Source organism: Neophocaena asiaeorientalis, unplaced genomic scaffold, assembly GCF_003031525.2.
Source record: "Neophocaena asiaeorientalis asiaeorientalis breed wild unplaced genomic scaffold, Neophocaena_asiaeorientalis_V1.1 scaffold153, whole genome shotgun sequence".
Classification (NCBI taxonomy): Eukaryota; Metazoa; Chordata; class Mammalia; order Artiodactyla; family Phocoenidae; genus Neophocaena; species Neophocaena asiaeorientalis.
Genome location: NW_020171982.1, coordinates 1,696,513 through 1,719,740, shown reverse-complemented (window position 1 = coordinate 1,719,740; position 23,228 = coordinate 1,696,513).

Genomic DNA, 23,228 nt, shown 5'->3' with positions numbered 1-23,228 from the left:
CATGACCAAACATCCTAAGTGTGACGTTTATCTTAAGTTTAAAACGGGGACCTATATACTTTTTAGCATGAAGTCAAGAATGACCTAGATTTATTGAGGCTTTTGTAATCTTTCATCTTACAACTTGGACGTAATTATAGTTGATTCATTTGGAGGAATAATAGTCTTGATGAAACAAAGGATCTGGACAGAAGCAGCGTGATTGCTTTCTTTAGAGAAATTCTATAATGTGTATGCATTTAGTTCGTATAGCATTTTCACTCAACTTACCAATAAAAGAAATTGGGGTAACTTTCAGATCTGTTCATTGATGGAAGATGCGTCCATTCACATTTGTACATTATAGTTAGCTTAGTGGTGTGTGTGTTCCTATTAATCTCACAAACACAATGAAGTGCTTCTCAGGCTGTGGGTACACAACACAATGTAGAGTACATTTTTGGCCATTATCCAGCTTTATTTAGTAAATGTAGACAATCTAGGTAATTGAGGACCTAAATTGGATTTCCTGGCCATAATTATCCCTGTTTGTCCATACATATCCATCAAATTTATCAGATAATTGCCGTGTTGCTTCATTTTGTGCTGTCCTGACTCAAGTTGACTAAAAAGGAAAGAGGACTGGCCTGCGAATGAGGAGCCTTGGGTCTAGTTTCAATTTTTGTCCCTGTTTGTGTGACCTTTGGGCAAAGCATTTAACGTTTCTGGATCTTTTTCCGTGTCTGGATCTGGACCCGTAAGGACTGTAAGGGTCGTATCTGAGGCTGATTTCAACTTTAATGATCTAGGATTGGCTTATGTCTACACGTTGTAACTATTTGGGTTTTATTTTTACTAAAAAATGTTTTTTAATATTTAAATGTACATTTAAAAATGGTTAATATGGTACGTTTTATGTTATGTGTTTCCTACTACTTGTTTTTAAACCGAGTTAGGGAATCACAGAGCCCATCCATCACATCCAGAATGAATGATCTGATTTTGTGGTCTTAGTGACTAAAAGAACTAAATGCCCCTTGTTTTAGTTATTAAGGTAGTTAGATAAGATTGGCCATTTGATATCTGATCTATCACTTATCATTTGTCTATATGCTTTTGACTGAGGGCTGAGAAGGGTCGGCCCTGATGGCCTGGACTCCTTCCATGGTGTCCAGGATGCGCAGAGTAAGGAAGGACAGACCATGCCATTAAGATTTCTCGCTCTTGCAACTGATAACCTGGTAAAAAGAAAACCAATGTGGCTTTTCCTCTAGGCAAATTTGTGAGCTGACATCTTGTATTTGCTTCCTGAATAGGAAGAAGGGTGGTGATCTGATCAAAATGAAGTACTTCAAGATAAACACTGTATTCTACAAGAGGGTATAAAGTCGCCAGGCACTGCATACCATGTAGTATGGTGAATCATGAAGTTTAGTACACGAATTAAAGTATATATTCATTAACTTGCCAGTGTCTTGTAACTGACCTAACTTAGAATCGCGAGAACAGAGCTTGTGATGGAATTTAAAGGAAGTGGTGTAGTTTCCTCCCTCCCTAATCACTCCTTGACCTTCCCATTTTTCGTTTCCCTTGGCTACTGACCTACCTGACCAACTCTGACTCCCTTGTTACTGCTTGCCTAATTCTCTACTTTCTTCACTCCCTAGTCTGACTAGCTTGTCTCTGTTTCATCTCTGCTTTTGACCAGCTGTCAGCCTCTGAATGAGTCCTTTTCATCCTTCACTTTCCACCTTCTGCAATTTTCTGCTCCAGCACTGTGAAGTTCAGAACACAGTTACCTACAACTTAGAAACCATTCATTCTAGGAGGGGGTGGGAATATTTTTATGCCCCAGTGGTTATGGGCTTGGCCAAGGGCAATTAGAAGAGAAGGATGGAGGGAAGACAGAAGCGTCAGGAGGTCTCTACACCAGTTTTCAGCTTCTCAGAAGAATTTAAACCCCCAAGAGAAGTGAGACTATTATCCTGCCCTGCAGTTCTCCACCTCAACTCCCCAGGAGACTTCTAAAAACAAAGATTTCATATTCTATTCTCAAGTCATACCAGACCCTAAGTATTCCCTGAATAGTTAATCTGATACTGTACAATTTTGACATTATCTTTTATTTTGATATAAAACCTGACAGATATGTATTAATAAAAATCAATATGCTAGCTGTGGCTTAGGTACCTAAAAACATTAAAGCACCTGTCTTATATTCTTGCTATTTAAAATATTTTTCTATTAGTGTAATCACAATTAAGCCACTGATTCCAAGTCAGATGATATTCTAAATATTAATATCAATGAGTTGCTAAATATTGTAGTAGAGAAAATAACTATAAAATTTTAATCAATGGGTATGATCAAGGACTAGAATATTAGAGTTAGCTTAAGTTTCCAATGAACTATAGGTTAAATTAATTTCTATGTGGAAATAGCCTGGGATAAATAAGCCTCTGTTTAGAATTTAGGGACATAACTTCCTCTGCAATGCTCCTCATTAAAGGTAGGTTGCTGGGCTCTACCCCTAGTGTTTTGGATTAAAGAAGCGTGAGACAGAGTCCAAGTGTTTTCATTTCTGTCAAGTTCCCTTGTGATGCTGGTGCTGTTGGTTTGAGGACCATACTTAGAGAACCACTGTTCTCAGCTATATTTTACTATAACAGTATATTTATACAGTTATTTACCAATCTTTACAGTAATTTATTTATAGGATTATTTTCCTTTTCTAATAATCTCTTTTAAGATAACATGCACCCTCAGACAGCTAAGATTTAATTAAACTTGGGTGGTAAGTGACCTGGCCTATAGATGATACGGCCTAACTCTCATTTCCTAAGTTTGACCAATCATGATTAAGTCTGACTGTGGTGAAGAATAAAGTTTCCAAAAGGCAACCTACACATAGATCATCTGACTATCTTCTGTAGCCCAGATGGCTCTACTTTCTGCCTCCTGGACTTGATTTGTACCTGTTTTCATCACTCCTGTTTCCTGGGTACCAGTTAACCAGGAATCTTAGGTGCTCAGATAGTGCCTTTATTCTCAATTTGAATGACCATGGAACACAAATAAGCTAATTAGAAATAACTTTTGTGGACTGAATTAGATCGGAAATATATACAGGGCCTAAAATTGCTTAGAGAAACATGACACTAACCTTACTTCCCAGGAACAGTGAAAAGACTAAGTGATTCAAAGAATATACTACATGGTCATTTCTTGCTTGGACAGGTTTTGATAAATTCACTTACATTAAGAAACAGTATTTATTTTCATGTTGTTCTGGCAACAGAATAGTTTTTGTGAAGTTAGCACTGGTGCAGTACCATAAGAACAGATGCTTTAGCAACTTGGGGTCGTGGGCATTCTGGATCCTCTGGGGCAGGTGAAGATTTGGAAAGGTTGCTTGCACCTTAGGGGTGCTTGGGGTGAAGGCTCAGACACCTGGGGTGACCCAGAGATGCCTCCTGTATTCATGGACATCTGTGCATGTCACTACACAGCCACCTGTCAGCCTGGCAAACTTTTGAAAAGTCCATACTGTCTAGATTACTTTCTGGTAAAAATCAACCTGGATACTGAGACTAAGAGTTTATAATATAATTTTGTAAATGATTTCTCCTTATCTGATGTTATTCCATTCTTATCAAATCTTTTAGGACTAGGATAATGAGCCATGAGGGTTATTGACAATAATTTTGCCCACAGGAAGAGGGAGTAATGTATTAGAAACAGGCTTATTTAAAACAGAAATTAAATTGATCAAGTTAATCAAATGAGAAATTCAGAAGGTTTTGCTACTCAGACTCCTATTTTTTCATAGACTAGAAAGACGAGAGCTTTCCTATTTTTCAATTCCGGAACCATTATCTCTTAACTTAGAAAAAATTAATCCAAAGGAAGAACAACTTACTGTACCTACCAAAGGTGGCATTGTGATTTAAAACTGTATCATGACTTTGGTAGTCTCTTATGAATCTATTTGCCTAAGTGACTTCCATCAGATCACTGATGTAATTTCTTTAAAACGTCATCAGCAAACATGTTTCTTGAATGGTTCATATCTTAGCCTTAAAATGTATTGTACTTTTCAGTTCTGGAGGGGAAATTGCTTTGCATTTACATCAAAACCAAGCCCTTGGTTGCAGTAAAGGATTGACCTAGTTATTGAAAATGATGGCAAGAGAATGAGCTAGTGTTGCACACCATTACTATCTCCTAACATCTCTCAGCCAGTAAGTTGCGGTTTGAATTGCGAGCTACTTCTTCTATCTTCCAATCCTGGTTGCTTTACAGTTTGTCACATAGATGCTTTATTGTTGTCTGCGGGGAGCTTATACAACCAAATGGAACAGAGAAGAAATCATGAATACACAAGTCAAAAATCAAAGGAATGGGGCTTCCCGGGTGGCGCAGTGGTTGGGGGTCCGCCTGCCGATGCAGGGGACGCGGTTTGTGCCCCAGGCCGGGAGGATCCCACGTGCCGCGGAGCGGCTGGGCCCGTGGGCAGTGGCCGCTGGGCCTGCGCGTCCGGAGCCTGTGCTCCGCGGCGGGAGTCCCTGTACCAAAAAAAAAAAAAAAAAAAAAAAAAATCAAAGGAATGGTGCTAAAGAGCCACTGTAGTGTAAATAATACACATGTATTTAAACCAACAACTGTATACACATGAATATTTGCTGTGTGGATTTATGATACCCCATGGGACTTTGTCTTATTTTTTTCTTGATAGAAGTTCTTTATTTTTTTTTTGATAGAAGTTTATCAAGTTCCTTCCTCTTGAAAGCTTATTGGGTACATTTTGTTTATTTTCTGAAAATCCAACACCCTTTCATTATTTCTTGAGTCCATTTTCCAGATCCTTGCCCTTCCTGCAGTCCTCAAGGACTTTACCCAAGTCCTTCAGCTTGCAGATAAACCCTATATCCATACCTCAAATCTACAACAGACAACTGAACTATTTAGTAATTATCAATATGTACTAAACCACTTTGCACAAAATTGATGATGGGAATTAATATTTATTATTTACGCATGCAGAAAGATATACATATTTATTTCTCTTTAATCCTATCACTGTTTTATAAATATTGTACTTAATCCATCAATAATACAACATGCGTCCATTAATCCCAAGAAATAATTAGAAAACATTTATGATAATGATAATATTACTTTGTACAAATATTACGCAAACCCATCAAGCCCTTAGGGAAAACCACAGCTGCTAAGAATGTCAGATGCCCAGTCTGCTCTGAAATAGCAGGCTGCTGATTTGATATTTAATGGGAAATTAAGCTAATTAAATAGTATTAAAAATAGACATTAACACCTTGACCTTATATCTTAGCTAAGACAGATCGTCTTTAACATTGAATCCTACCTTATAAGTTGTGCATATTGTACTTATTCCTGTAATACATTCTAGTTTTATGTCCTTTTAAAAGCTGTGTTCCATGACATTTAGCTGTTGAAAATGGTTTTCAGTGATGGGTCAAGGTTTTTCAATGAGCCTTTGCCACTTGCCTTTATTGTTGGTCCATGAATGCTGTCATACTAAACTACTTGTTCTGATATGTATTAGAAGAGTCGTGATCCTGCTTCATGTCATACTTTTCTTATAACATGTTTCCAAGAAGCCATTTAGTGACTGTGCAACTCCATGGGTTAACAGAATGCTGGGAATTTAAAGGTATTCAATTTATACTCTATATTGTAACTTGTATGATGTGGTATTTCTTGCATAGCTGCGAGCAGTGGCATGTTTGGAACTACCAACAGAATCCCAGGTTTTGTATTGCGAGTGTGCTCTTGACTTTACGCTATACCACTAACACTCACAAATTGGGAAAGTTACTTTTTTTTCTTTTTTTTTTTTTTTGCGGTGCGCGGGCCTCTCACTGTTGTGGCCTCTCCCGTTGCGGAGCACAGGCTCCAGACGCGCAGGCTCAGCGGCCGTGGCTCACGGGCCCAGCCGCTCCGCGGCATGTGGGATCTTCCCGGACCGGGGCACGAACCCGTGTCCCCCGCATCGGCAGGCGGACTCTCAACCACTGTGCCACCAGGGCAGCCCCGGAAAGTAACTTTCTTGATTGTCAGTTTTAACATTGGAAAAATAATACTACTCCACAGAATAGTCTGAAAGTTTAACCTCAGTAACTTATATGGAAGCATTTAGTGTCCTGATGGGAATACGTCAGTCCCTCTATAGATGTAAGTCTTCTTTCTGTCTATTCTTTTCATCTATCCTTCCTTTTATCGGGCTGAAATCTATCTTTCTCTCCCTTTGCTTATATCTCTTATAAATCACCATAACTCTGCTTATGTTGTTGTATTCATCTCTCTCTACCTCTTGAGGGCAAGGGGATGGGCTTGTTGCCTTGTTCTACACTATGGCTAGCACAATGCTTTTCAGAAAAACATACATGATAAATACTTGTTCAATTAGATTTAATTTTTGAATTGAGCCAAATTAGTGAGTATTTCAGAATTCACTTCCTGGAGAAGCTATTCTCTCCTCTCACGTAGTACCCAGTTAATCAGTGTAATCTCACCACATGCATGTGCGTGTGTGAGAGAGAGAGAGAGACAGAGAGACAGAGAGACAGACAGACACAAAGGAAGTGAGGGAGACGCAGCATCAAGGCCTGCCGCTCTACTGGGTGAAGAGCATGATTGGGGAATTCTTTCTACTGTAGAAAGAACTTTTTTTTTTTCTGCTGAGACAGTTGAGAGATATCATTGTGAGAAAGGTAGAATCAAAATCTAGCAGCTGAGATGAGCCAGCATACAGAGGAACAGCAGATACAGGTGGAAGACTAGGCAAGCATGTGCGGGTATTGAACCTCTCAGGGAGGCACTCGTGGTCTGGGATTTGGGGAAGATTTCCATGGTGAGGGCACAAAGTAGGCGGCACAAACCTGGATACCGGTAGGGGACATGGTGGGGCACTGAGACTGCTGCAGCCCCACCCTGTTCTTTTCAAGGCTTCACTTTATTACTTTCTAACCAAGTAGCTTCAGACCATGCTTCATGTTTGCAGTGGGTAAACCCCATAACATAAATTTTTGCAAATTATTCTGTGTATCCCCTGCATTCTTAGATAGAGCACACCAATTGCTGTTCAACTTTTTAATGATTAATGACCCAGACCATCAGTATAAATAGGAACTGTACTCTGAGATACTGTACTAATGCCTTCAGGTTGTACTAGGTTACTGAAGCCTGATTGTCCCTACTCTGAATGCTTATGAGGTTATCACATCTATTTGGTAGTTTTCTGCCTCTTTCCTTAATGTTCCTACTACTTCTTGCTATTCTCATTGTAAGCAAAATACATGCATTTTGACACACGGGATTTATAACCTCTGTTTGGACCTATTTTTGTGACTGAGTTTCCTATTCTTGGCATAGTTTTGAATAGGTCATGCCTTAAATTGTGTTTCTCCTTAAGTGGACTCCAAACAAGACGCGAGTGCAGGTAGTTTATTTGGGAAATAATCTCAGGAAAAATAGGTAATGGAATGTGGAAGTATGACCAAGAATGCAGGGAAGAAATAAAGGGTGCGTTACGTACTTCTAGGGCTCAGCCTCACTGGGGAATGTTGGGACAGTGTGAGGAACAAGTCTCAGAGCCTTCCCACCTATACATAGCATAGATAACTAACAAGGACCTACTGCATAGCACAGGGAACTCTACTCAATGCTCTGTAATGACCTATATGGGAAAAGAATCTAAAAAAGAGTGGATATATGTATATCTGATTCACTTTGCTGTACAGCAGAAACTAACACAACATTTTAAATCAACTATACTCCAATAAAAATTTTAAAAAAAGATAAAGGCAAGGAAGCTGGAGATTTGTCCTCCCACTTCCATCTGTCATTAGCTGAGAGCTGTTCCTAGGGATGTTAATTTCCCAGTACTTCCAGCCTGCCCTATAAATGCCAAGAGAAAGCCCTCCAGTGGAGAGTCACATGGGCTTGCAGTAGGACATGGTGAACATTTTCTGAAATGGAATCTCCCAAGTGAATTTGGGCAGTTCACCAACAGCATCTGCTATCAGCAGGTTACCATGAAGGAACCTTTGAATACATAAGGGGCCACTATATTTAATATCTCTTTATTGAATTCTAGCACACTCTATGACTAGATGCTATTTTAAGTTGTTGGAACCACCTCTGATTCTGACATAGGCTACAACTATATGTAGCCACTTTATTAATTGCATTTCAGTTAAAATTTTCTTCTATCTTAATACTTTCTTTTCTGATTCTATTGGTGGATATATTGGGTTAATAGCATGGTGAATCTGATTTATTTATTTAAAGTACTCAACCTAGGTTATCCAGTTCTCAACATGGTGCCCCATTTGTGGACGGTCTTCTTTACATCTGACAGGTGAATTACGCATGCCCTGTCATGTTCTCACGGCAAAGCCTGGGATGCCATTTTTGCATAGTCTCTGCTTGAGAAGCATCCTGTGACCTTTTATTTGGTTTTGCTCTACCCCATCATGATTATACGTGGTAGCTTTCCACTAAGCTTCTTTGCCCTCTACCCTCCAAGTACATATTATGTGTCATGCAGACAGACTCTCTTTTCTCATACACAGGCAGCAGATGTGATTAGAGGGGAATCTGATTTATCTGGAGTACTCCAGAAATGGAAGGAAATTACTTCACAGCAATATTTGCAAATGCATTCATCACAGACACCCAGACATTCCAACACTAGCAGATGATGGCTTTGTGATCTCTCTGTGGTCTGTTTTGAACTGCTTTCTAAAGGCCTATATAAATTCACTCCTTTTTATGCTTCTACATGGTGTTTAAAGTTTAAGACAGACGTGTTGTACGAGGGGAGGTTAGGGTGGTGTGGACAGATTTTTATTCTTTGAGTCTCTAGTTGTCTTCCTAAGTATAGCAGAGACCCCCCGGGTTATTTGTTAGGTTTGTCTAAATAGACTGTGTTTGGGTAAGATAAAAAATGCTTTATTGTCTCTTCTCTTGTTGGGATATAGCTTTAGATCTCACATCCCCTCGGATTTATTTATTTGCACATTCATTCAGAATTCAAGACATAATTGACTGCCTACTGTATTAGGCATGAGGTATCTCTGTTCTCTAGATATTCAGTCACTGCACACATTTTATTTGCTACATCTATGTCTTCATATGGCTAAGTAGGAAAATACAAGGGGGGAAATGACATAAGGAGGCGGCAGAGGGTCTTGGGAAGTCTTACAGGTACCTTTTAGTGGTGGGTACCGTTGAAAGTATGAAATTAATCTGCATTTTAAATGCAACACAGGATCATGGAACCCGAGCTAGAAGACCTTTGGTTGAAAGGAGTAGCTGCCTTCGGTCCAGGTGCTCTGAGTCAGCAACATGAAAATGACACTGGCCTGTTGATTTTATGTACAGACGTGCCTTTCTCTCTGAGACATCAGGCAAACCCCTCAGAGACTCAGTTTCCTCATCTGTAAAAGGAAATGTTTAGATTCGTTTCTTCCAGGTCTGTACTGCCATGAGGCTACCTGATTTTTAAATGCAAGCATGTTTATATTTCGTTCAATTCATGGTCTCTTTTTTCCTTCCCTGTCTCATTTCCTTCTCAGCCACTGTAAGGCACACCGGTTAGTAACATATGTTATAAACTTACTTTTCTCAGATGTACCTAATTAATCGGAGATTATATAAACAAATATAATGTACCAAAAAGAAGCAGCATATTTATGTTGCAGGAATAATATAATTATACACAGCAAAACAACAACAACAACAAAAAAGAAAGCCAAATCAGAGTACAAAGAAGAGCATATTAGCATTTGTAAACATTGAGGAACGGGAATAAATGTCACTGATAGAGATCTGTTTATATACATCAGAATATAACCTGGCACTGTGTATTTTATTTTTGCTTTTTGCCTTTCATACAGAAGTTTCCCAGAATGTTGTAGAAATTGGAAATAAATGAATGCCTATAAAAATAATATCTCCAGGCGATTGCAGTATCTGATGTAAAGAGTATCTACAGGTTGTGAATTTTAACCATAGTTGGCTTCTTCTGAAAATGCTTATAACAAAACCCAGAGGCACTTAAATTTGATATATGCAATGGTTTGGGGACCAAGTGGATAGATGCTCTCTACTTATATTTAATTAATACGTAATAGGTTAGTTGTAGTCAATTTTATTTTGGATAAGATGGAGCAAATGCAATTTTGCTATGTCTTCTTAACAGTTTGGAAAATAAGCTTCAGGGAAGGGATCAAAGCCAAAGAAGAGAATACTAAATGGAAATAGAAGAATTCCTATGATCTTAGGTTTCCCAGTATCAGATAGTATCAATGTGTTTCCTATGTCTTCAAACTTATGTTCTTTAAAACATGTTTAAATGCCAAAAAATATGGATATCTCTATGTTGAAAACAAAATTGGGATGTGACTCTAAGAAACAACCCAGGTAAACAGATAAAAAGGGACCCTTAAAACAATATCATTAGTTTTTACAAAAGAATTGTGTTACATTTTGCTTTCACAGTACTGGATATTGAATTCAGCCAAACTAATAGAACATGCAGACATGAGGAAATCTGTTAAATATTTATTTCCTAAAAACATAATTTTTCAGAGGGCAGTCAGGGAAGACAAAGAAAGCTATGTGTTAAATATGAACTCCCTGTCCGAAAGAGAATATACGTCGGCTCCGTTTAGCAGGGCTCCCCCCGGGCTGCAGACAAGGAGCCGGGACCTCGCTCACATGCAGTTATTAACACTCCCAATAAATCCTCAGAATCCTGGTCCAGTTGATATATGTCATGGCAGAAATAGCTTAGTACACGACGCGACAAGAAATGCTGTTCTTGTCGGTGGCAGAGATAGTGCCATCCACATTAAATCAGGGGCAGATGGAGACACCGAGAGCTCTGAGTTCATAATGCCGGGACTTCACGTCTACCACCATTTCAACCCTGTCTTAGACACGTTCCCCACCAAGGCTTTGACAGAGGGCGCTGCATCTGAGATCAGAGTTGCCAAGTGATCCTATGCCAGACTGGGCCTCTGGAAACTATTCGTTTTGTTTCGTTTATGTAAATATTCAGCACACTTCCATGACCTTGAGCAAGCCAGGTCAACTTCCTTTTCTGCAGTTTTATCATTGGAAAGACAAAGAATACAGTATTTACTCTATTCTAGGGGAGCGCTAGGAAAATTACACAACCTCTTTCCTCCCCAGTCACTAGAGACTGTAAGTTCATTTGTCAGAGTAAAAATCTTCACCTTCAATATTGCTATTCTTGTATCAGGCTTATTTTTAACCTAAACATGGACTCATTGAGCTCTTGAGAGAGGACTTTGGCCAAGACACTTGAGGATCTATTCTCCACTGGCTGTGAGTGATACCTCGTGTGTAGAAAGAAAATTGTAGGGGCTTGTGAACGTGGAAAGGGGGCGAGGTGATCATCTCCAGCCACCAGTTGTGCTGACTGTTACCTCCTTTTTCTCCAGCGACAAGGAGTGGTGCACTCAATTGGTAAGCAGTTAATTTTCTTTCTCTCATCCCTTTAAATGAGCAGTCAAGGTGAAAGCCACGACTCAGCTGGTAAGAACTCTCCCCAGGGTAGAGTGCTCTGGCTGGACGGAAGAGGACGAGGGGAAGCTGTGGGAAAGCAGAGCACGATGCAGTTCAGTTAGCTTTCCCCAGCCAGAGATGTGGAAACCACGACTGGGAGATCATCAACCACGTGCTGAGTGCTGAGCAGAACATATGATTTGCAATCAGAATCAGACCTATCAGGCAACATGCTGTTCTCAAATGTCCAAGGCAGGGTTTTAGTTATTTTACTGGAGTTAAATCTGGAAATGTCAGGGAAAAAGACAGGCTCTCTCTATGAAAACTGTGGGACTCCCCACTTGAGACTGCAGAAAACAGTATGAGAATGACCTTTCCATGCTAGCCTGGCCCTGGCCCTTCTGGCCTTTCCGGGGCTATGAACAGGCACAGACTTTTGCAGATAGAAAAAAAATAAGGAAGTCGAGATTAGGATGAGTGTTTTCAAAAGCAAGTGACAGTGTATATGTGAAGGTGGACCTGATACAAAGGGATAAGACAGAAAAAAGGGGAAGACATAAAAGGCCATGGACTTGGAGGCACAACCAAGGGAGATGCCACATGGATACTGATGCAGGATGTGTTTGGGTGGCTTATGTAAGCAGACACTGAACGTGATGGAGACCGTGCTCCAGTCGTTTTTACAGCTCCGTTAGGGAGTATGCCTTTTTCTATTCCTCGTCACTACCCTTTTTATTTTTTATTTCAATATTTTGCCAGTCAGGTATGAAAGCCCAAGGTGCTTTGGAACTAACTTAAGTGCTTTTGATTTATTGTCTGAAGCCAGGTTTTCAGGTTCCAGAGGCACTTGGTCTCTCCCAGCCATTTACTATTTGGAAGAGTAAGCTTGCTGTTTGGTGGAGGATTTTTTTTTTTTTTTTTAATTCCCTGCTAGTTCCAGATGGATGACTTTGACCTCTTCTCTGCGTTGCCAGAGAATTGGAAAATATAGCCCAAAGTGAAATGGAAAAAAAAAAGCACAGGATCTTTGGAATAAAAGCTGATGAGAGGGAAAGTACAGCCTGGCGTTTTGCAGAGGGAAATCTGTACAAGGACAGGATACTACAACAGACTTGGGGGTGACCTGAAAGCAGCTGATACAAAGGGATGAGACAGTTTGTGGGCAAGGACACAGGATGGTGAGGCAGTCCAGTTTCAAGCCAGAGGGAAACCCATCCATTCAAACTGACACTTTATTTTTTTTAATTATTTTTTAAAATATTATTTTAGATTCTTGAAATGTAATTTTGTGATTTTAAAGCTACTGAGGTTTATTATTATAAGCATTGTAGGGCTTAGTTGGTGATGATGTACCAACTTACAAAGTACCACCTGTATGAGGACCCTTGTGGATACATTCTCTCAGTCCTCAGAACTATGGAAAAAGAGGTTTATTTTTATCTTATGGGCACTGTGAACCTTAAACTAACCACATTACCCCATTGGCTTGGGCTTCTCAGGAGCGCAGAGCCAAAGGAGCTGTACAGTTCAAACAAAGTTACAGAAATATATGCATATCACCCTTAGTTGTGTTTCACTACTCTTTTTCTTGTATTTGATCTATTTATGTGTATTTATCTATGTGTAATTTTGAAACCTGATTCAAATTTTTAGAATGAGGCTTAAATATAAACAAAATTGTATCATGAAATACCAGAAGTATTTGTCTAGAGTGGGAAGGATACGAAAAATTAGACCCAAGCCCTGATCTGTGGATGTAGTATTACTTTTAATATGTTAAATATTTTGGACACTCTGGTACATTAACAGATAACTTTTCTTGAGCTCACTCTATGCAAGATACATCACACAAAGCACTTTGCATTGCTAAGTACTTTATTTTTATAATTCCATTTGTGCTTTATTATAGCCCTATGTGTTAGGCATTTAGAGACAAAACTGATTTGGGGGATTAGTGTTTTATTCAAGGTCAAAAATGTATTAAGTGGTGGAGCCAAGTTTCCGGCCAGGGCAAGTCTGACTCCAGAGCACATTCTGTTAACTTTGGGGATAATAGGTCTGAGTTCAAATCACTGGTCCATCATTAACTACTGATATGACCCAGAGCAAATGACTTAATCATTCTTACTTTCTGTTTCTCCAGTCCCTAAAATGGGAATAAATATAGTACTTAAATCATATTTAAAATGCTTAGAATAGTGTTTGTCACTTAGTCTTCAAGAAATCAATAAATATTAGCTATTACCATTTTTAAAGAGTATGTCCATAGCATACATCGTTAAAATTCTTTTCCCGCCAGTAGAGACATTTCTTCAATATTCAATTAATCACATCTTACAACTCCCTGAACATAATGCCCCAGCGGTGACTGTTCCCAGGAGAGCCCGTGTTGGAATGCATATGTTGACATTTCAGATGTCAGATACTGCAAGGTCAGTGTGTCCCAGGAGGAGGCCAGCTGCCAGGAGACCTTGCAGGGTAGCATTTCAGGGTGAATTCATCACAGCTGGAACCCAGACCTCAGCAATGCAGGTCTCCGCATTTGATCTGGTTAATGGCCAGAGCTGATTATTCAGAGTGTGGCTTGTACTGACTCACAAAAGACTGAAGCATATAAATGGGAAAGCCACTGTATTAATTTACAGTGAAAACTATTATGGTTAACTGGACCAGACATTTGCATCAGTCTGACCAGTGAATTCCTGCCCTGTAGGCAAGCTACAAAGGGAGCCACATTAATAGAAGGTTGCTTGGTGAGCAGGTGCTTGTTTCCAATGCTTAGTCTCATCAGGCTCCAATGGCAGCACGCATCCATCTCCATCTACCTGCCAGAAAGAACAGACAGTCCGAGCAGCTTGACAATGCCAGGATGTCCCTTTCCTGGACAGGAGCAGAAGGTGCCTCTGAGACTTCCCTGTGTCTCTGGTTCCATAGCTGACCTGTCCTCTGCTTCAGATGGTCATTTTCTTTCTTTAGATATGTTCGTTCTCACGGGAAGGTTGCTGTGATCCAGAAGCCATTTTGCCTCTTCATGGTAACCTTTGCTCATGTAATAGTTTAATTTTTAGAGGGCGTCTTCATTGCTGGTCATCCCAGATTTTCATGGGTACTTCAGGTACCAGGTACACAGTACACACTCTGGCTAGTGTCACCACAGCCACTTCTGCCTGATGCTATCTGTGCTTTTCTCATCATCTGTGTAAATTTCTACTGCATGAACCGACCCACTCAGAGCCTGCATTTTACCTGTTCTAACTGCCAGTGTTACTAAAATGAAGCCCACAAAGTTGTTGCTAGCCTCCTTAAATATATTTAAAACAAAATGGATTGTGATTAATTAATAGGTACTGTAAGGACTTGATATTTTAACGATAATGTAAAAAACTTTATGCAAGTATTCAAATGAATTCTGGTACCTCACTAATCCTCTCAAGGTTTATAAGATCCTACCACCGTTTTTGCCCCTCCTCCTGCTTTCTGCTACTTCTAGAATAGAACCAAATGTCCTAGAAGGGCCAAGAAGAACCTCCAAGCTCTTGGCCCTGGCTGACTTCCTGAATTAATCTTCTCCCACTCATCTCCCTCTCACACAGTTCTCCAGACTCCTTGACGGTTTTAGAATAAGCCAAGTGTACAGCCACATCAGATCCTTTGCCCTTGCTGTCCCTCTGTCTAGAGTGATGTCCCGCTAAGCATCTGCATCTGGTTCGCTCTTACTTTTACTCACTTTTGTTCAAGATGAACTCCTCAGAGAAGTCTTCTGACTATCCTATCCAGGGTAGCACCCTCTTACATTCTATTCCCTTATCCTCCTTCATTTTTTTCTTTGCAGTCTTCACTTCCTCATATATTATTTGTATTATTTATCTTTCTGAACAGGGTGTATTGCATGAGGGAGACGTGTCTTTGTCTTGTTTACTACTGTATCATTAGAGCCTAAGTTAATAACTGGCACATCATAGGTGCTTAGATAATATTTTGTGAATAAACAAATGAACTTGGTACTAATATTTTGGTGACCATTAGATTTTGTTATCCTCCATGTTGTGCCAACCATCCAAGCTTGCCTAGAATGAGGTATAGGTGCTAACTTTGCAGTTTCTAAGATGTTTTATTATGGCCATATTGAACGAAGCCAGGATACTAGTCAGACTTGACCGGAAGCTCACCCAAGTGTGGGCATCCAGATCCTTCTCACTGTCCAGAAACTTCGATGAGATCTTATTTAATTCCACGTATCCCATTTCTTTTGCAGCCTTGCTTACCTTTATACTTCTTCACCATTACACTGCCCTTCAGTTGTTTGTCAGTTGTCTGCATATGTTCACATGAATGGTAAGATGGTGAAGAGGCACTTCAAATAGTCAACAGGCAATGACTGTACTCATGTCTCTCCATCCTCCAGCAGCTGAAGCCCTACTCTTCCCTTCAGGTCATCCTGCTACCACCTCTCTTATCAGCCCTTTTACCAACTTACACTGTGAGTGAGAAATGTGACGTTTGCAGTCATCTGGCTTTGAGAGGACTTGCTGTAACGTCCCATTCAGTGTCATCATGTACATGGGTAGGACCATAAGGTCATAGTGTCTTTTTAAAACCAATTCTTATTTTTGTACTATTTTCTACTTTTCCCCCATCTTTTTCTCTCAGTAATATTGATGTGGAGATAGTTAACTAGAAAGCCAGAAACTTCCATTTTTCATTTTCCTTTCATTCCCAGGGCAAGTTAGGGATTTTGAAAATATCGACATATACAAGACATAGTTGTTAATACGTTGGGAGAATCTAGTTCAGTGTGGTTCTTTTGGGGAGAATTAATTCTGAGTCCCTCTGGGGAATTTGTTGGGCTGTTAAAACTCCAACAGATCAGTTCACAGGTCCTTAACTCAGGACAAATTCATTGTTCCGATCTGTCTGTGCTGAGTGGCATGACGTTTTGCTAGACAGCAGGCACTAAAAGATACACTCACCTTTCAGATTCATTCATCCCTGGAATACCCAAGGTATGCCACTGGGATGTTTTTGAGCAGGTTCATGGATGTTGCTTAGGGTAGCTCACAGCATTATATGCAAAAAGGAGATGTTCAAAAGTCTTAAAAAGGCCATGAACTGAGAAAGAAATGTGAACTCTGTTTTTAAAGGATCATGTTTGTAAAGGTACTGGGACCTAAGAGGCAGAAAAGTTTATTCTATAATTCTGTAGCCCTGTGTATTTAAAAATGTGCCTGTTATGCAAAAAAGAAAAAAAAAAGAATATTAGCCAACTAGAAATCCATGGGACCTTTCTCAGATGGGACCTCAGAGACCTTTCTGCCCCACACCCCCCAGCGCTGTCCATCTTACAGGTGGGAACAGTGAGGCACGAGGCAGAGTGGAGACAGCCCGGAGTTGCCCCAACTCTGCTGTGCCGGCAGAGAATGGGGGAGCTCGCTGGGGGGCTGGTCCACATCATGACCCCTGCTGTCCCCTGAACATCCTTTCCTAAGAATTGTCAAGGACCAAAGTTGTTTTCACTGACACGTGTTGCTCTTCTCTTTGCCTTTTATTTTTTTTAAAGAGACAAATCAAGTTGATGGTGTCAGGTAAGCCCCCCTCCGCCTCCCCCCTGCCCCCCCCCCAGCCATAGTGGCTGTCTCCAGGCACAGGCCACAGGCAGAGGGTCCATATGCATCCCTGGCCACACAGCCAGGGGGATTCAGACCCCAACCCTGGTCCCGGCCCCCTAAGACCCCACCCAAACCTGACCACACAGTCCAGAGAGGTTCTTCCTCCACATAATTTCTCTTAGCATGTGATTGCAAATGTGAACTCAAGACACTGTTTGTTTGTCTGTTTTAATTCCATCCCGTTGGTCCGGTGTCTGCATAGATGCCCCATTTCTCTGTAAATACGTGACTTGGAACAAATGTTTAAAATCAGCGAGAAGTGGTCATGAATGCATGGTGTTGAGATGTTTTGCACTATTCTGAATTTTTGGTCTCTGTAAAAATATTTTATTAACAGCAGACATTAAAAAAAAAAAAGTGCCTGTTGGACATTCTGTGTGTGAGTGTGTGTTTGTGCTTCTTAGTATTTATAACTGAACAACCAAAAACCATGGGCCTGTGTCTTTATTATTATGTAATACCTGAGTAAGCTACTTGGCTCTCTTTGCTTTGTAACTGTAGCTCCTATCTGGACAGTCTTTACTGCTACTGTTTGGCCTCTTTGCTTGGGTTTCAGGCTCTACTTACAGGAAAAGACACATTCTCTCTGGGATTGATTTAAACCAACCCATTCTGTATGTTGCTGCTACAGCTTCCAACACTTCATGGAGGTGTGACATTATTGAAGTTGTGTTTTAATATGTCACTATACTGCTTCTTTCCCCTGACCCCTGTCTATACTCAGTCTGCCATAGAGCTGCCATCCATCCTCTGGGCTTATCCAGATGAATGGAGCTGTGCTGTAGTGGGAATCACTTCCACGCTGGTAGACTTTCTAAGACTTCATTGCTGATGATCTTGTCTTGCCTTTCTACATGATGTCTGGGATGATCTAAGTTGGCCTTTCAGATGGTAGAAGGCGACTACATATATGGTATGATTTGAGATATGAAGGAAAAGCTTTTCTCTCCCTAAATCATTTCTATCTAAGGATCAACATGCCTGAGATTCTGTTTCTAGAGGTATTCCTTTTCACGTCAGCCTCGCCCACTCTCCCTCAGAAAGGGTTGAACACTAATGCACTAATATGTTAGAGTGAGTGATACAATTAGCATCCTTTGGAAAGATCTGCATCTCAGTTCTGAGATCTAGGGAGGACATTTAATTATGGGGAACAATTTTCCTTTTATAGATATTATGTGGCATAAATTTTTCTCATTGTGCTACAATTAGTATATCAAGTAGGAATCCCTTGAAGATGGCAGCAACACTTTCATCAACTTCACCATATTTTTTTCCAATTGAGCAAAAGAGTTCATATGAAGGACAGACCACTAGCTGTCATGAGACAATAACGTATGAATTTTGCACATACTGAGGAGGTCATGACTACTGTTGCAAGTTCTATCTGTTGATATTTTCAGACAGGGTGGGGAAAGATAGAAGAGTTTAAGTCTTTGTATGTGTCCTCAATATCTAGAATCCTGAGGAAATGACAGAATTTAGAACGTGGTCCTATTTTCATCATCATCAAGAAGTAAAGCATTGAAAATATCTTGGCCAGAGTCTACTCTAGGTCCCCAGATAATCCAAATAAGAACTAACATTTATTGAGCAATCACTTTATGACAACTGGTTCATTACATATAAGATTTCGTGATGTTCCCAATAGCCTTACAAGATCAATAATATTATTACCCAAATGTTATTCTGCTTAGTGAAATTAAGTAATTTGCCCAGAGTTTTACACTTAATGGTTGACAGACCAGGGACTTGAATTCAAGTCTGTCTAATTCCAAAGCATGTGTTTTCAAAGATCACATGAAATTGCATGCTTCAGCCTATTTGGACTGAGAGCTAAAGACATATTGGTCATTAAAAAGCAAACAAATAATGTGTATTCCCCCACAACTAGGTGTAGCCAAAAGATTTAAAACAAAAGCAACAACAAAACATATAGGAATCCAAAAGCATTTATAGGCAAAATAAACACCCAGAATATTGATAAACAAATAAATAAAATACATAAATAGCTGATACCAAATTTTCCTATTAGGTTAAGGTAGCTTCCAGTAAAGAACTAAGAAGTAAAAATTTAAGTAGAGCATGGCACTCTGAACTGAATATGGATTATGGAATCAACTAGATTAAAAAGATGGCTGCAGAATTTTTTAATCAAAAGCATTTCGCCTCATTCATGATTCTTATACTTGATTATCTGGGCTTAACACATCTCTCTTTTTTTTTTTTTTTTTTTTTTTTTTTTTTTTTTTTTTTTTTTTTTTTTTTTGCAGTACACGGGCCTCTCACTGCTGTGGCCTCTCCCGTTGCGGAGCGCAGGCTCCGGACGCGCAGGCTCAGCGGCCATGGCTCACGGGCCCAGCCGCTCCGCGGCATGTGGGATCTTCCCGGACCAGGGCACGACCCCGCATCCCCTGCGTCGGCAGGTGGACTCTCAACCACTGCGCCACCAGGGAAGCCCCAACACATCTCCTTTGATTTAAGTTATTATAGGGGCCAACGCAAGGTCATTTAACTCTTTTCAGTGTAACCTCTACCCAGCACGTAAAAATCTCATTCTCTCTTAGAGTCACATGTTATTATCAAGTTCAATAATGTCATTTAGAATACTTCCCCTCACCATACATACACACCACATGGTGTCTTGTTTGTACCTTTCTTTTAAAATATTCTCTCGGGAATGGAATTAACACATGCCTGTGGCAGGCAAATTGGAACTATAGAACTGTATGATAAGGAAAATTAAAGCCTTGTACAAAGTTAATCGCTGCTAACATGTCAGTATATGACTTTCTAGTATTTAAATACCTAACAGAAATCATAGTGAAATACAATTTTGCTTTCTGACTTTCTTCCTTGTTAACATGATAACGAAAGCATTTCCCATCCTCTTGAATCCCTTTACAAACAGCATTTTGATGGCTACATGGCAGTGTGTCTAGGAGTACAATCATTTTCTTAACACTTTCTTTATTGTTAATGTTGGTGAAGAGACATCAGATATAAATATTGTGTTCAGCTACCAAACATATTGGTTGTGTGTTTGTGTGTATGTGTGGTACAAGTTGTTGGTAGGGGATTTGGGCTGAAGGCAAATATGCCTTATCTCCCTCTACCTCAATTTAGATAGGATTTAAATTAATCCTTGAGTAATTCAAGGACTCTAACACTGATGCCAGGCTCAGGGGGGTGGGGTTGGGTGGGGTGGGTATGGAACTGAGAAGGAGAGATTGAGGGCAAAAAAGAGACAGAAGTGGAGAAGGGAAGAGGGAGGCACTAGAGAAAGGGTGAAATAGAAGAGAGTAAAGGAAGGAGAGAGGGTATAGAGTTGGATGAAATAATCTGACAATTACACTCTTATGCCTACCCAACACGGCCAGGTTGGAATTAACCTTGCAGAATACCATGTGTTAACTGGCCATCTCATTTCCTTCTCATAAGCCCAACTCAACTTTTTTGTACCGGCACGTGCATTCATGTGACATGTTCCATCTCCTGATACGGACAATTGTAGGACTTTAGAAGCCAGCCTTGTTTCTAGGAATCTGTATTACGTTACAGAACTCTGGAATTAGATTTCCTGCTACACCTTTTACCTCCTAAACTGCTTGGTATTACCACAGTTGTCTTTGTGATGGAGGCCCTGAGTCCTTGGCCTCAAACCAGCCATAGTCCCCCGGGGCTGCATGCAGCAGTACTCTGAAATTCCTACTTACTAGCTCCTTCAACAAGACTGATGCCGAAAAGGCTTTGCTTCTGTTTTCAGCATTCATCAGCATTCCTTATGAATGAAACATGAATGTAATTCATATTTCTTCCAGGGAGAGAGGTTTTTAGAGGCTTCATTTATTCATTCATTCAACAAATATTTATCAGATCCCTTCTGCACTTAAAATACCATGGCAGGCACTGGGAGGGATACAGAGGAACAGAAACACAGTTCCTACCCTTGGGAGTCTAGTCTACCAAGTTATGTTAATTTCACCTCTTTAATATCTCCTGCATCCATCCACTTCTGTCCATCTTAACTACAGTAGCCTTAATTTAAGCAATCATTATCCTCTTCCTGGATTACCATGTTTTAAGAATTTGATCAGATTATTTCTGTGCTTCAAAACATTCATTGTCAGGCCAAATCTCTAAATGTTTACTATGACCTGTAAGGCCCTAGAGGATCTGGACCCTGTTAACCCTCAGCTCATATCTCTTGATTCCCCCAAACTTTAACCGTCTTGAATTCCTTTTGCTTCTTTGAGTGTGCAATGCTCTATTTACTATAGTGCTTTTGTGTATGCTGTTTCTTCGGCTTCCAAAATTCTTCTCACCTTACTTTACAAATCTTGCCTCCGATTGATCTACCAACTCATATTCATTATTTAGGTCTTAATCTAGATATGACTTCAGCCAAGCAATTCGTCTGCTCACGTACCTGTCCCATCTCTAGACCAAATATTGTTCCTCTTCTCTGTAGCCCATGACGCTTTTTTGTACTATCCTCTTCAAACCTCTTTATTGCTTACTTGTATGTGCCTCTACTAGGCTATAAATTCCATGAGTCGGGTACCATTGTTTTCTGTTGTGTTCCCAACATATAGTACAGTGCCTGGCACATCGTATTGTTAATTGGGAATATCTTAAATTGACTTGTTGTATTAAGAAACCTGAATTATCATTCAGGAGCTCTTACCTACACCAATAATGCTTCATCCACCACACATTCATATGTTACATATAGGGCAAGACTACACATGCTTGAGTGGTAGGTTCATAGGGAGCGTTATTGGTTGGTGTCAGAGATACAACTTACAACTATTAAGAAACTGGATCCTTAGAACTTGAATTTCTTTTCTTTACCATGTACGATATGGAAAGGATGAGATACAGTGGAGGCCATGTGATTGCAGGGTCTGAAACCTTAAGAACTCCACTGAATAAGAGGTAAAGGAGGTGAGACGGGGCAGGAGTGAAGGTAAAGGAAAATGTGAAGTGGCAGGTATAAGAATCAGGAGAGAGCAAGCTAGGAAGATTTAGACAATGTAGGTGAGAGAGAACTGCATATGGTCATCAAGTCTCATATTCTCAAAACATGATCCCCACTTGCCAGATGCCATGAAAGTCGGCAGAGTTCACTCCTTGGAAACATTGCCTGGCAAATGGGCAGGAGGATTTTCCAAGTTGGGAACCAGAAACCCACTGCTGACATGTGTCACGTGTTCACAGGGGGCTTTTTAGGATGCCTCCAGGGACCAAACAGCTGCTTACCTTCCCCTAATATAGGGGGAAGCAAAAATATGTAGAAAACAAATGATACCTGTAAATCTGTGAAGTCATGTGTGAAAGGATATTACAGCAGAAATATTATCAGCCGCCATTGCTGCAACCAGAGTGAGAGTACCTTAAAAGCACAGTTTATAATTTCTGCAGCCTAAGTGTTTCCTTTAATCCACTGATGAAACTGCGTCAAAGTCCCTGCCACTGAGAAAACTAGGGAGGGACAGGAGAGCAACCTTCTTGGCCCCTGGTGACCTAATAACATGAAAAGTGAATCCAACCCATGGTCAGTAAATCTCCCTGGCTAAAAGGATGAGCACCAAACGAATTTCTTGACAGCAGTGCACACCAGAAACCTTTAACATGTGTGGAGCCAGTTCTGAGTAACCCTCACCGTCTTTGACGTGCCACTATTGGACACTGGTGATCCATGTTGCCATCACACTGCATAAAGGCCGGCCCAGACTGGTTTTTAATTAAATCCCCCTAAAGGGTGGTCAGATCGACCTGTCTTCACTGAAAGAGTAGTTGTGATCCAGTGTCCTGAGAATACATACTACCCCCATGGCCTTCCTGTATCCCCAGAGGCTGTTGCACTGCCTCACCGATCAATGTCTCTCTCTCCCTGGCTTTTGAGCAGAAGCATAACGAAGGCAGAGAATGAAAACCCAGTGCGGTTTCCATAGCAACATTCTTAGAAAGAGAGAAAAGGAATGAAAGAGGAAAAAAAGT